The sequence below is a fragment of the Protopterus annectens genome, chromosome 5.part0, assembly GCF_019279795.1.
Source record: "Protopterus annectens isolate FY-2018-M chromosome 5.part0, PAN1.0, whole genome shotgun sequence".
Lineage (NCBI taxonomy): Eukaryota > Metazoa > Chordata > Ceratodontiformes > Protopteridae > Protopterus > Protopterus annectens.
The window spans coordinates 1,006,636,807-1,006,650,751 of record NC_056735.1 but is presented as its reverse complement, the minus strand read 5'-3'; positions in this window follow the sequence as shown (position 1 = coordinate 1,006,650,751).

The following is a 13,945-nucleotide window of genomic DNA, read 5'->3' as shown; positions in this document are numbered from 1 at the left end:
CTCACCAATCAAGCCCCTAAGGCAAAGCACATATAAACTAATTGTTTTGGTCATAGGTAACTCCATAGTAAGAGACCCACACATCCCACTCACCAGGCTGGACAAAGAGAAAGTTACAGTCAGCTGTCTGTCAGGTGACAGGATCCACCACATCACAAATGCACTCAAGTCTCTCCACAGCAAGTACTATTATGACTCCATCATAGTTCATGTCGGTGTGAATGACTTGAGACGTACTTCACTGGACTATATGAAGAGAGACATAACTGAGGTCTCTGAATATGTGTCTAAGGCAGGTATGTCCCTAGCTTTGAGCAGCATACTGCCTTCACCTAAGATGATACCACAATATAAACAAAAATGTCAACAACTGACTTAGTTTCTGGGGTCATTCTAAGGGGATCCAGTGCCTGTCAGCGTGGGAGGACATGCTGCTTTTCTAGAGATAGTCTTCATATGTCACTTCTGGGATTTCAGTTATTGGCTAAGGCTCTTGCCTCCCCCATAGTGCCTTTTTTTAGGCAATGTCACAACAACAAAATTTCCGATGTAAAAATATCTTCAAAATTCAACCTCAAGGTTATACTGCTAAACGCTAGGAGTCTAAACCTAAAACTGCACTTAATATAAGCATCTCTCACCTTAGAAGATGCTGACATCAGTGCAGTCACAGATACTTGGTTTAAGGATGCAGAAAGCACCCCAGCCATACCAGGTTATAATGCCTTCCACACATTCAGACCACAAACTGAAAGCACGAGAACTAAAGGAGGTGGAATATCAATATTCATCAAAGATAAATACACCTCTAGATTGGTTAAACAAAATTATTTCCTTGAACTAATCCAGGTCCAATTGACTGTAGGTAAGACCACTGTCTAAGTTATTGCAAGTTATAGGACCTCGTTCATGAACCAGGATACCCACACTGCTTACTTGGATGTACTTGAATTGCTCAAGATACAACCAAACACCCTGGTTTTAGGTGACTTTAACTATCCATCCATAGATTGGATAAATTATACATGTACTAACACACTTGCCCAAAGGATATTAGACTTCATCAACCCAGTTCCCTGGACCAGTTGGTTGACAAACCCACAAGGGGTCCAAGCATTATGGATCTGGTGCTCACTACCATGACTGATCGTTGCAACACCCCATGAGTACTGCCCTCCCTAATAAGGTCTGATCATAAATCAGTCTCATTAGAAGTAACAATAACATATGATGCCCCCATTAGCAGCAACTAGACTGAAAAACTTCTCCAAAGTCAATTACAACCTAATACATGACAACATTAATAGCTTCGTAGCCCCTGCCCTCACTGATAGCATGGACACATATACTGGGATTTACACCAAGACATTGCATAAGCAACTATACAAACATACTGATTCAGCTACCTGATAGGACCAAAACAAGATCCTCAAGAAAGAACAAGCCTGCCTGGTGGACATTGACCATTAACAGGTTATACAACAAGAGAAAGAAATTGCTGTCCAAGAACAGGAAGGAACAGTCTCTAAATTGGAAGCATTCCCTCCTTGGCTTAAACAAGCAAATAAGACACCTCATAAAGCATTCTAAGGCTAACAATGAATCCAAATTAGTCTTATTCACTAAAGATAACCAGAAAGCCTTCTTTAGCTATGTCAGAAACCTTAAATGAAAAAAACGTGATCTGCACAGAACTGGTTGTTAATGACATCACATATACTGAACCTGCATAAATAGGCAACCTACTAGCTGACAGGTTCAGTGTAAACTTCTTCCCCCTGTCCTCACCACATATCCACCAAAACATTCCTATCACCTGCCCTCCACCTAGTATCTCCAAGGAGCAGGTCATAACCACTCTCTCCAAAGCCAGAAACACAGCCTCTATGGTACCTGATAATATCCCAGGCTGCTTTCTAAATTGATTAAAACAGGAACTAGCTGTACCATGTAGATGTAGGCTATGAAAAGAATAATCATGGACCTTATCAGCAGAGATATAGGAGACCTCCAAATGCTCAACCTGACCTGGTTTGGCTTTGTTAAATGGATACCCTAACTCTTGGACTGGGTGGACTTCTTTAAGACAGTCATCAACCCCTGGATGAAGGCAAGTCCATGCATACTGCTGACCTGGATCTGATCAAGACCTTTAGCACTATTCCTTACTCAAGCATCATTGATAAACTCACCCAGCTGGAGATCAGCCTGTATGTTGTCAGGTGAGTTGCAAACTGACTCAACAATATAATGCACACAGTCAAAGTAGGTGACTCTACCTCCACCAGCAGACCTGTAACCAGTAGTGTTTCACAGGGTTTAGCGCTGGGGCACCTATTGTTTGTAATCTACTTCTCAAATGTACAGGATAAAACAAAAGGCCTATGGCTGACAACTTTTGCTGATGATTGCAAACTGGGCGCAGTCATTGAGTCCCCAAATGATGTCAACATTCTACAAGAGGCACTTACACAGACAAATGACTGATGCATAAGTCATGGGCTAAAACTCAGTGCAAAAAAATGCATTATCATATCTTTCAGCAAGGGCAATGCCCCTGCAGATTACCAGATTAATAACAACACCCTAAACATACAATCAGTGGTGAGAGATTTGGGAACCTGGGTTGACAGCAAACTTTCATTTCACTGTCACATCTCCACAGTGGTAAGAAAGGCTTTGTACGTCATCCACCTTATAAGTAAGGGCATTGCATCAAGAACAAAAGAGTTTATAACCTTCCTGTACTCTTCACTCATCAGGCCAGTAAGAGAGTACAATAGTACCTTTGGTATGTACCTTACCAGCCATCTGCAACAACTAGAAAGGCCTCAGAGGTTTCTTACAAAGAAAATTCAGGGTCTTCAGCATATGTCATATGTTGACAGACTGAAATCACTGTCACTATAGTTTGTGTCTTACAGACTACTCAGAGGCGGCTTCTGCCTTGCAATCTCAGATCCTGCTCTTATGGAAATGTTGCACGTTTGTAAATTAAATGGTATAAGATGCACTTGCTCTAGGGAACTCAACCTAGTATGTGACATCAACAGGACTTGCTGGAAAGACAGATATGTCTCTCAGAGGTTACCTCATCTGTGGAACAAACTTCCAATTAGGGTGAAACAGAGTCCTTGGCTGACCTATTTAAGCGTAATTTGGATGACTGTATGGGAAATCACACATTCACCCTGGCAGTTTTACCTGTGTTCCTCTTGGACAGGATTAGTAGTTGTTCACTTAGTTATGCTTAATACCTCAATATTCTTGGGAACAGGAGTTGTACTTGGCTAGGCTTGTAAAGCCCCTAGGTCCATTAGGCTAGTACCCTCCTATGAAGACTGGGAGAGGAAATAGTTTTCCATTCTTAATCTTTGTATGTTTGATATTTAGGTTGTTCAATTTTGTGTAGTTTCTAACTTCTTAATGCTGGCATGGCACATTTGACGTTAAGTACATTCAATTGTGTTTTTGAGTGGTCCGGACCTAGTTGTGCCAGTGGGGGGTCTTTCTGCTTATCAGTGAGAGGGGTAAGCACTAGAGCAACCTATCTGCTGCAAGAGGAGTGGTCTCCACTGAAATTTACATTATTGGCCGTTTTGGGCTAATTCCTATCACTTTCAAGTTTCTGAGTTAAAAACCCGTGTTTGCTTTGGTTTGCACTTGTTTTAGCTTGGCGAATCCTGTTTGGGAATCCTGCAGACTTCTACAGCACCAGAAAATGAGAAAGAGAGACTTTTTTGCTATTCTAAGTACCTTTCTGGCTTTCTTTTAACTGTTTTAAGCTAATTGCACTTTAAAAAGTCCTTTTTACTGTTGTTTGCTTTATTTCTGCTGCACTGTACTGTTGTCATTTTTATTATATGTGCACTTGTTTTACCTGCTAAAAGCTTAAAATTTAACTGAATTTATAACTGTAGGCAGCACACTCAAGTGCGACAGCCTTTTCTGTGCATTCTATACTGTTTTAAGTGCTTTCTCTGCTTAAATTAAAAATAAATAAATAAAAAATACTATGTGTACTGTTTGTTTCCCACCCTTTCCTATACTAGAATAGTCAGGATCCCAGATCTGCTTGTTTCAGAACTTTAGTTTGTGTTTCTGACTTTTCCAGACCTTGTTCTGCCAGTGGAAAATCTTTTTGCTTATCAGTGATAGTGGTAAGCACTAGAGTAGCCTATCTGCTGCAAGAGGAGTGGTGTCCAGCTCTGAAATTTACCTTATTGGCCATTTTGGGCTAATTCCTATCCCTTTCAAGTTTCTGAGTTAAAAACCTGTGTTTGTGTGGGTTTGCACTTGTTTTAGCTCGGCAGATCCTGTTTGGGCATCCTGCAGACTACTACAGCACCAGAAAATGACAAACAGAGACTTTTTGCTGTTCTAATTACCTTTTTGGCTTTCTTTTAACTGTTTTAAGCTAATCATACTTCAAGTTTCTGAGTTAATAACTGATGTTTTTGTGGGTTTGTGCAGGTTTTCACATCATAGGTTCATAGGTTCATAGGTGTATACTAGGCTATCTGCCCTAAGGCATTTATAAGCCTAGCTCAAAGTTTTGTGGCTTACGCCACCCCTTATATGAAAAAATACTGTGCCCATTAGTTTGTTGTGCCTCTGTCCAGCAGTGACACAGAGATGATTCCCAGGGTAAACCTACGATCTCCCATCCACAGGTCAAGATTTCTCTTGAACAGAGCCAGCGAGGTGCTCTGCCTCACATAGACCGGGATTTTATTCCACAGCATAGGGAGTCTCTGAGTGATAAATCTATCCCTCCAGCACATCCTATTTATATCCGTGCTAAGGTTTAAGTCGCTTGCTCTAGTGGTTTTGGTGGATTTGGATTTTTTGAGGTGGAGCATGTCCATTAATTCCGGGTTGGACATGGCCTTGTATGTCAGGCACATGTCACCTCTGAGCAGATGGTATGCGACTGAATAGAACTGGAGTTTCTTCAATCTAGCAGCATATGACAGATTTTGGAGTCCCTTTATCCTTTTGGTGAGGAACTTTTGGGGTCTCTCCAATTGCTGCAGATGTCGGGTGAGATACATCCCGAATGGGGCATTGTACTCGATCATTGGTCTGATAAGTGAAGAGTACAGGGGAACAATGACCTCACTAGATCTGGATGTGAATCCCTTCATGATCAGGTGGGCAATGTAGAAGGTCTTTCTAACCACTTTAGCAACGTGAGTGTCAAAAGAAAGGCAACTGTCAACCTGGGTCCCCAGGTCCCTGATAACCTCTTCTGTGCTTAGTGGATTGCCACCTATATGGTAGCTTGGGGTTACCTTGTTTTTCCCGAAGGGTATGACTATACATTTTTTGGCGTTTAACTTCAGGCCATGGCTCTGGCACCAGTTATCTGTTTCTGTGAGTCCCTTCTGAAGGATATCCGTGTCCGAAGCACTTTCCACTATGGCGCCCAGTTTGCAGTCATCTGCAAACTTTGTCAGCCAAAGTCCTCCCATGTTGGCCTGTACTTCTGAGAAGTAGATGCTGAGCAATAGGGGGCCAAGGACCGAGCCCTGTGGGACACCACTTGTGACCGGCTTGGAGTCTGACATAGCACCAGCAACTCTAACCCTGTGGGTTCTGTCCTTAAGCCAGTTTGCAACCCATCTTGTGACATATGGATTTACATTTAAGCTGGTAAGTTTTTCTACAATACCCGAGTGGGGTATTGTGTCGAAAGCCTTTGCAAGGTCAAGGTAGGCTGTATGGACTGACTTTCCCTCATCAATGGCCTTGGTGACTGTTTCGAAGAAGTCGACCAAGTTCAAAAGGCATGATCTGCCCTTGACAAAGCCAAACTGGGTTGGGTCTAATGTCTGCAAGTCCCCTATATCTTTGGTTATGAGCTCCATTATGATCCTCTCCATAGCTTTGCAGACTAGACTTGTTAAGCTTATGGGGCGGTAATTACCAGGGTCCGTAGAGGCACCGACTTTGTGGAGTGGGACCGCAGTTGCCGTACGCCACTCCTTGGGCACGTATCCTGTGGTAAGGCTGAGATTAAACAGCTGCCTTATGTGCGGGTTTAATTCCTCATTTAGCTCGTGTAGCACACAGCCGGGGACACCATCTGGTCCCATTGATGTTGTGTTTTTAGCTTTAGAGAGAGCAGCTTTCATCTGCGCATTTGAGATGTCTGGGAGGCTACACTCCACTGGGATAGTTATCTCTCCTTTAGGGGGGGAGAGGGGGGTGAAGTTTGCACTGAACCTGTCTGCCAGTATGTTGGCAATGTCTGTGGGTTCAGTGATTTTTGTATCATTTTGGACTAATTCTGAGCATATCTGGGAGTTTCCACCCAGGTTCCTAACATAGCTGAAAAAGGCCTTATGATTGTCCTTTGAATCCATGGCAAATTTTCTCTCAAAATTGGCCTTAGTTGATTTTATGAGTGCTCGTATTTTTTTACTAATAATGATCAGGAGTGACTTCCCTTTTATGGATTTTGTTCTATCATGTAATAGCTTTCTCCTCTTATTGTAAAGTTTGTTAATGGCTGGGGTCCACCAGACTGGACGTTTGCCCTTTGTGGAAAGAGTCTTGGTTTTATTTGGGATTGCCTGATCCATGCAGTCCTGGAGGTGTTCATAGAAGGCATTTGTAAGGGCTTCCAGAGCTTGGGTTGTGGTTTCCACTGGCTCAGGGGCCTTGAAGGATACCACACCAGTCTTGAGTAGTGTGAAGTTTGCTTTAGAGAAGTTCTTCCCTGTGGTCTTTTTTGTTTGGGGTGGGGGCGGGATGTGGATTTCCAGTGAGATTAGTTTATGATCAGATCTCACCAATGAGGGATATACTTCCGGTGTGGAGCATTTTGTCCCCATGTTTGTGATAATGAGATCTAGTATATTTTCTCCTCTCATGGGAACAGTGACTAGCTGTTCCATGGCATTTGAATTTATGAACTCCAGGAACCATTGGGCTAGAAAGTTAGGGCTTGAGTAATGTTCCCAGTCTATATTCGGGTAGTTGAAGTCACGCAATATGATGGTGTTTGGAGATACATTTATACCCTCCAGTGTCTTCAGGAAGGCTGTGTGGGGTTCCTGAGTTTGAGAGGGTGGCCTGTAGCATGCTACAATTTGTAGAGCAGTTTTGCCTATGGTTAGTTGCACCTGTATGGTTTCCAAAGCTTTGTGCGTTGCCACCAACCTGGAGGTGTGGGTATCCTTTATGAATATGGATACACCCCCTCCTTTTGTGGTGTGGTCCGGGTTTTGGGACCGGAACGCATGATATGAGGTAAAACCTAATAGTGCCGGGGTGCTCTCAGGAGCCTTGAACCAGGTTTCAGTTACAGCACAGACATCGATGTTCTCCATACTGAGAAGGGCCTCGAGTGCATGCATTTTGAGATTTAGACTTTTGGCATTGAGCAGCATTACCCTCAGTTTCTTCCCATTTTTGTTTTCTAGGGTGGTAGGTTTAGAATTTGAGCCTTGCCTAAAAAGGCACTATGGGGTGGCAAGAGCCTTAGCCAATATCCGGAATCCCAGGGGTGACAGGTGCAAGCCGTCCCTTGCGAAGCAGCATGGCTTGTCAAGCATGTCATCCCAGGAAGACAGACACTGGATCCCCTTTGAATGACACCAGACATTAAGCCAATTGTTAAAGCTGATCATCTTGTCTCTATATTGTGGCATCATTCTTGGTGAAGGAAGGATACTGCTCAGGGTCAGGGTTATACCTGCCTGGGCTACATAATCAGAGAGCTCCTCTATGTCTCTTTTAATGTAGTCCAGGGAGGTAAGTCTCAGGTCGTTCACACCAGCATGGACAATGACTGTGTCATATTTGTACTTGCCGTGGAGTGACCCGAGTGCTTGTGTTATGTGGCGGATTCTAGCACCCGATAGACAGCTTACTGTGACCCTCTCCTTGTTCAGCCTGGTGAGTGGGACGTCAGTGTGTCTGACTACGGAGTCACCTATGACAAGTATGTTTGGTGTTGTATTTGGCCTTAAGGGCTGTGACTGCTTTCCACACTGATTTTGTGGTTTATGTGTTGCTTGTGGGGTGTCTTGAGGTAGCAGTTGTTTGGGTGTCTGCTTTGGAGGCCTCTGCTGTTTAGGTAAATTTTTACTCAGAGCCTCCGAGTATGTCTTTGTGTGTTTATGTGTTTGATTCAGTGGTGTGGTAGCATTATGTGAGGCTTTTTTTGTGGTGTGTGTAGTTGCCTTCTCCTCCTCCTGTCTGGTCTTGCTAGTCCTGAGTTGAGAGAGCTCAGCCTCCAGTTTGTCTAAATAGCTGCATCTCTCGCAAGTATTTGTGTTATGTGGGAGGAGGAGAGGGTTGTCTGTGTACATGAGGCAATTGTAACATTGCCTCAATATTCCCAGATTCACCAACTGGGCAGGAGAGGATGCCAGCATCTGGCCCTTCGACATGCTAGAAAAATTAAGAAGTTAGGTATGAGACTGAATAAGAGAGGACTTAGTAAGGGGGGGGGTTCGCAAGTGTATAATATAGAAGTGACAACTGCTGAGCTTTTTTTTTTTTTTTTTTTTTTTGCGAAGAAAAAAAAAAAAACTTTTAGGAACAAGTGCTGCGCTTTTTAGTCAAGGGATATACTGTTTAGGTTACTAGTAGAGCAGTTCTAAGGGAAAAAATGAAGAACAGACTTTATGGAGCCATAAAAAGTTTAACCTTGTTAAACCGGCGCTGCCCGATGCTGCTCTAGTGGCAACTCCGCGCTAAAGCGTGCTTTATAGCAGGGGGCTGGAAAAGGCAGGAAATGACCCAAAATAGCCACTGAACTACAAGTTACTGTCTTAAACTACTCCTCTGTGGACAAACAGGCAGCTCAGTACTCCCCACTCCCACTTGTGAGTAAAGAAACTTCCCCCTGACCAAACAAAGAAAATGGAGAAGTACAGGAACCAAGACAAAGCCCAGGGATCAGCAAAATCTGATCACTGGAACAAACTAGCCAGGAAAGTTAGGAGAACAAGAATATTTTTTTGTTTTTTTCAAGTTTTTTTCACAGACAGAACAGAAAACACAATAAATGCTTTGCTTTTCGATTAAATGCTATCAAAATCTAGTACACTTGAGTGTATTAGCCTGTAGTTTAACTTTTAAGCAAACTTAAACTAAGAAGTGCAACCAACAATTAAAGCTTATAAAAACAGGAAAAACAGGTAATACCACTATAAAATAGACAGAAACAGTCGTCGAATAACACAAATGGTCGAAAAATGCAAGAAAAAATACTCAGCACAGCTAGGCTTAAACTATTCCCAGAACCATAAAGTCTGATCTTCAGTTTTTTCCCTTAGAACTAGCCAGATTCTTGGTTTTAGCATTTGAATTTGCTTCTTCATGCTCAGCACTGGTTCAGAATTTGTTGTAAGCACTAAATAAGCTACAAATGACTACAGCACTCAACCTTCCTCATTACCTAGAGGAAAACAGTTTTTGTACTTATCTTCCTAATTTCCTTAGAGGAAAACAGCTCTAGTACTTACTTTCCTCACTTGTCTAGAGGTAAATAGTGTTTATTCAGGCATGTCTAAGGTCAGCTCCCTGTGTTCTTTCCTGTCTACCTAATGAATATTGGCATCTTGGGGCAATGTAGCAATTGCCTCATGTACACCAACAACCCTGTCTTTTTACCACCCAACATTACAAGCTGTGAGATCTATTTATCTAGCCAAACTAGAGGCAAAGCACTTTCAACCCAAGACCAAACTTGTCAGTAAGGAGGAGAAGTCAAACATCCACTCCACACCACACACACCAAATAGTCACGGTACATCTACACCACCAAGACCCATACATAGATACACAAAATAATTTTCGGAGGTTCTCAGTAAGAATCTACCCAAGAAACAGTGACCTCCAAAGCAGAAATGCAGGCAACTTCCAACCCTCACCACAACCCAAAAGACACGTAAAACACAGGCTCAGTATGTCACTCAACCACTGCCCATAAGGTAAAACTATGTACCATGCACATCGGTCATAGGTAACTCTGTAGTCCGGCACACTGATGTTCCACTCACCAGAATAGACAAGGAGAAGGTTACTGTTTGCTGCTTGTCGTGTGCCAGGATCAGCCACATAACCGACACACTCAGGTCACTCCACAACAAGTAAAAATATGAATCAGTCATTGTCCATGTTGGTGTGAATGACCTGAGATGTACCTCCTTGGATTACATGAAAAAAGACAAGGAGGAGCTCTCTGATCTTGTAATACAGGCAGGTATGACCCTAGCCCTAAGTAGCATCCTACCTTCACCCAGAATGATACCGCAGTACAAGGACAAAATGATTGACTTTAACAATTGGCTAAACCTCTGGTGTCATTCAAAGGGGATCCAGTATTTGTCTGCCTGGGATGACATGGTTGACAGGCCACAATGCTTTGCCAGAGATGGCCTGCACCTGTCGCCCCTGTGATTCTGGATACCAGTGAAGGCTCTTGCTGCCCCTATAGTGCCTTTTTTAGGCAAAGCTCAAAAAACAAAACCACCACTTTAACTGATACAGGCAAGCAAAAACTGAGGGTAATGCTACTCCATGCTAGAAGTCTAAATCTCAAAATGTACTCACTCGAGGCACTCCTTAAAATAGAGAACATCAATATCTCTGCAGTGACTGAAACCAGGTTCAAGGCTCCAGAGAGCACCCTCTGCATTACCAGGATATAACTCATACCATACCTTTCAGCCATCTAACCAGGACAAGAACACCAAGGGTGGAAGTGTGTCCATATTCATTAATGACAACCAAACCTCCAGACTAGTTGCCCAACATAATTAATCCGAAATTATACAAGTGCAAATAACTCTGTGCAATATTGTAGCTTGCTACAGATCCCCCACTGTGCCCCAAGATTCCCACTCTTCTTTTCATGATATAATAAAGAATATTAAAGCCCAACCAAACATCCTAATATTGGGAGAGTTCAACTACGCCACCATTAGAATTCATAAACTCCAATGCCCTGGATCAGCTTGTCCACACCCCTACCAGGGGCAAATATATCCTAGATCTAGTAAATACCAATTTGAGTGACAGGTGCTCCATACCTGGAGTCAACTCCTCGTTGGTCAGATCCAACAATAAACTAATCACCCTAGCTATCCACATACCGCTCCCACGCCCTACTAAGGAAACCACAGTAAAAAACTTCTCCAAAGCCAACTTCATGCTATTTAAGGCAGAAGTGGCCAATTCCCAACACCCATGCAGATGGACCATACAATTACCACTGCTGAATCTTATACTAACACAATCTATAAGCAACTGCATGGGTGCATGGATCGTGCCATCCCTAACAGAACCAAGATACAGACTTCTAAAAAAAGGAAACCAATCTGGTGGTCCCCTGCTATTAACAAACTCTACAACAGAAGGAAGAAACTGTTGCAAAACAGAATAAAATCTTACAAGTGGAGGAGCTCCCTGGTCAGCCTCAGCAAGAAGCTGAGATCTGTCATAAAATACTCCAAAGTGAACTATGAAAATAAGATTGCCACTGAGTCTAAAGACAACCACAAAGCATTCTACAGCTATGTCGAGAATCTCAATGGCAACATCCAGATCTGCTCTGAGCTACAGCACAATGGCACAAAATTCATGTAACCAACTGGTATCGCCAACATCCTGGCTGATAAGTTCAGTGCCAACTTTATCCCCCTTCACCTCTCAAAGGGCCCATATCCAAACCAGAAGACTGCAATGTCCCTGCAATCACAACTGAACAGGTGAAAACTACACTTATCGAAACCCAAGACCACAGCATCCATGGGACTGGACAATATCCCTGGCTGCATTCTACAAGAACTTCAGAAGGAACCAGCCCCCTACCTATGCACAATGTTAAATCATAGCCTCTAGACAGGCTTTGTACCCACTGAATGGCACATGGCAACAGTTGTACCACTCCACAAGTGGGAAGTCACTACAGACTCCGGGAACTATCGCCCTATTAGCCTGACGAGCCAGGTCTGCAAGACCATGGAGCGTATTATCATGGAACTCATAGACAAGGATATTGGTAACCTCCATACTCTGGACCCCACCAAGTTCTGATTTGTGAAGGGCAGATCATGTCTTCTGAACCAGATCAACTTCTTTGAAACAGTCACCAAAGTCATGGATGAGGGTAAGGCAGTCCACACAGCCTATCTCGATCTTGCCAAGGCATTTGACACTATCGCCCATTCTGGTATCACAGAAATACTCACCAAGCTGGGTATAAATCCATAAGTGACAAGATGGGTCACCAACTGAGTCACAGACAGAACCCACACTGTAAAAATTGGGGACTTCAAATATGACTCAAACCTGTAATAAGTGTTGTACCACAGGGTTCAGTCTTGGGTCCCCTCCTGTTTGAGATCTACTTTTCTTAAGTACAGGCCAACAGAGAGGGCCTTTGGCTGACAAAGTTCACAGATGACTGAAAATTGGGTGTCATAGCTGAGCCCCGAAACAATGTGGACATCCTGCAAAGGGGCCTCACTGAGACTGATGCCTGGTGCCAGAGCCATGGCCTCAACCTCAACGCCAAAAAATGCATTGCCATCCCCTTTGATAAAAACCCTGTACCCATGGACTACCACACAGGTGCCAGCCCACTTAATGCCAATGGCCTGATAACAGACCTTGGGACTCTAGTGGACAGTAGCCTCTCCTTTGATAATCACATCACCACAATAGTCAGGAAATTCTTCTAAGTGGCACACCTTATCATGAAAAGGTTCTCATCCAGGAAAAAAGACGTCATTGTCTCCCTATATTCGGCTCTCATCAGACCTATTATAGAGTACTATGCCCCATTTGGAATGTACCTTACAAGGCATCTGCAGCAGCTAGAAAGGCCACAAAAATATCTTACAAAGAGGATTATGGGACTCAAACAGTTACCCTATGCTGACCGCCTCAAACAACTCTGGATTTACTCCATAGCATATTGCCTACTCAGAGGTGATCTCTGCCTAACATACAAAGCTATATCAAACCCTGAGCTGCTGGACATGCTACACCTAAAAAAAATCCCAATCCTTCAGAGCCATGCATGCTAGAGACCTAAACCTCATCACCACAATTAACAGAACATGCTGGAGGGATAGATTCCTGTCCCAGAGACTTCCCATACTCTGAAACAAACTACCTATCTATGTCAAGCAGAGTTTGTCACTAGCGTTCTTCAAGAAAAATTTTGATGAGTGGATGGGTAATAGAAAATTCACCCCGGTAATCACATCAGTGGCCCTGCTAGACAGGGGTGCAGGTAAATAGCATCAATGGGTGGCAAAAGACAGGGAACCCTGTTGGCTAGGCTAACTATGAACCTAGCAACCTATCATTCATCAAGGAACTGTATATATATATTTTATATATATATATATATATATATATATATATATATATATATTTTATATATATATATATATATATATATATATATATATATATATATATATATATATATAGATAGATAGATATAGATACACACACACAAGTATATGCATTCTGTTTTTTGTATTCTAATATTTTGGTTCCTTCACTTTTATAAACTTCTTCTTTAATACTTATTCTGTGATCATGATTTATATTTCTGTGTACAGTATGTGTGCATGTACATTTATTTCCATCCATATCTACATCTACATCTGTATAACTATATATATTTTTTTACATCTATTTATATAAATGCATTACAAATGGTCAAAGTGCCTAAGCACTAAAATTGAAATAGACAAAAAATACACCCATCGAACAAGACATGCATTGACAGTTGCAAGTGCTACAGAATTATCAAAAAACAATATTCCTTTAATATATTGAAAAATCACACTCAAACCCATGCAGCACATTCTGTAAATGGAGTTGCATTAAACTTAGCCAGTGTTAAAACCAATGACTTAAACTAAATGCCAAGAAGTGTATAATCATATCATTCAGTAAGCATGAA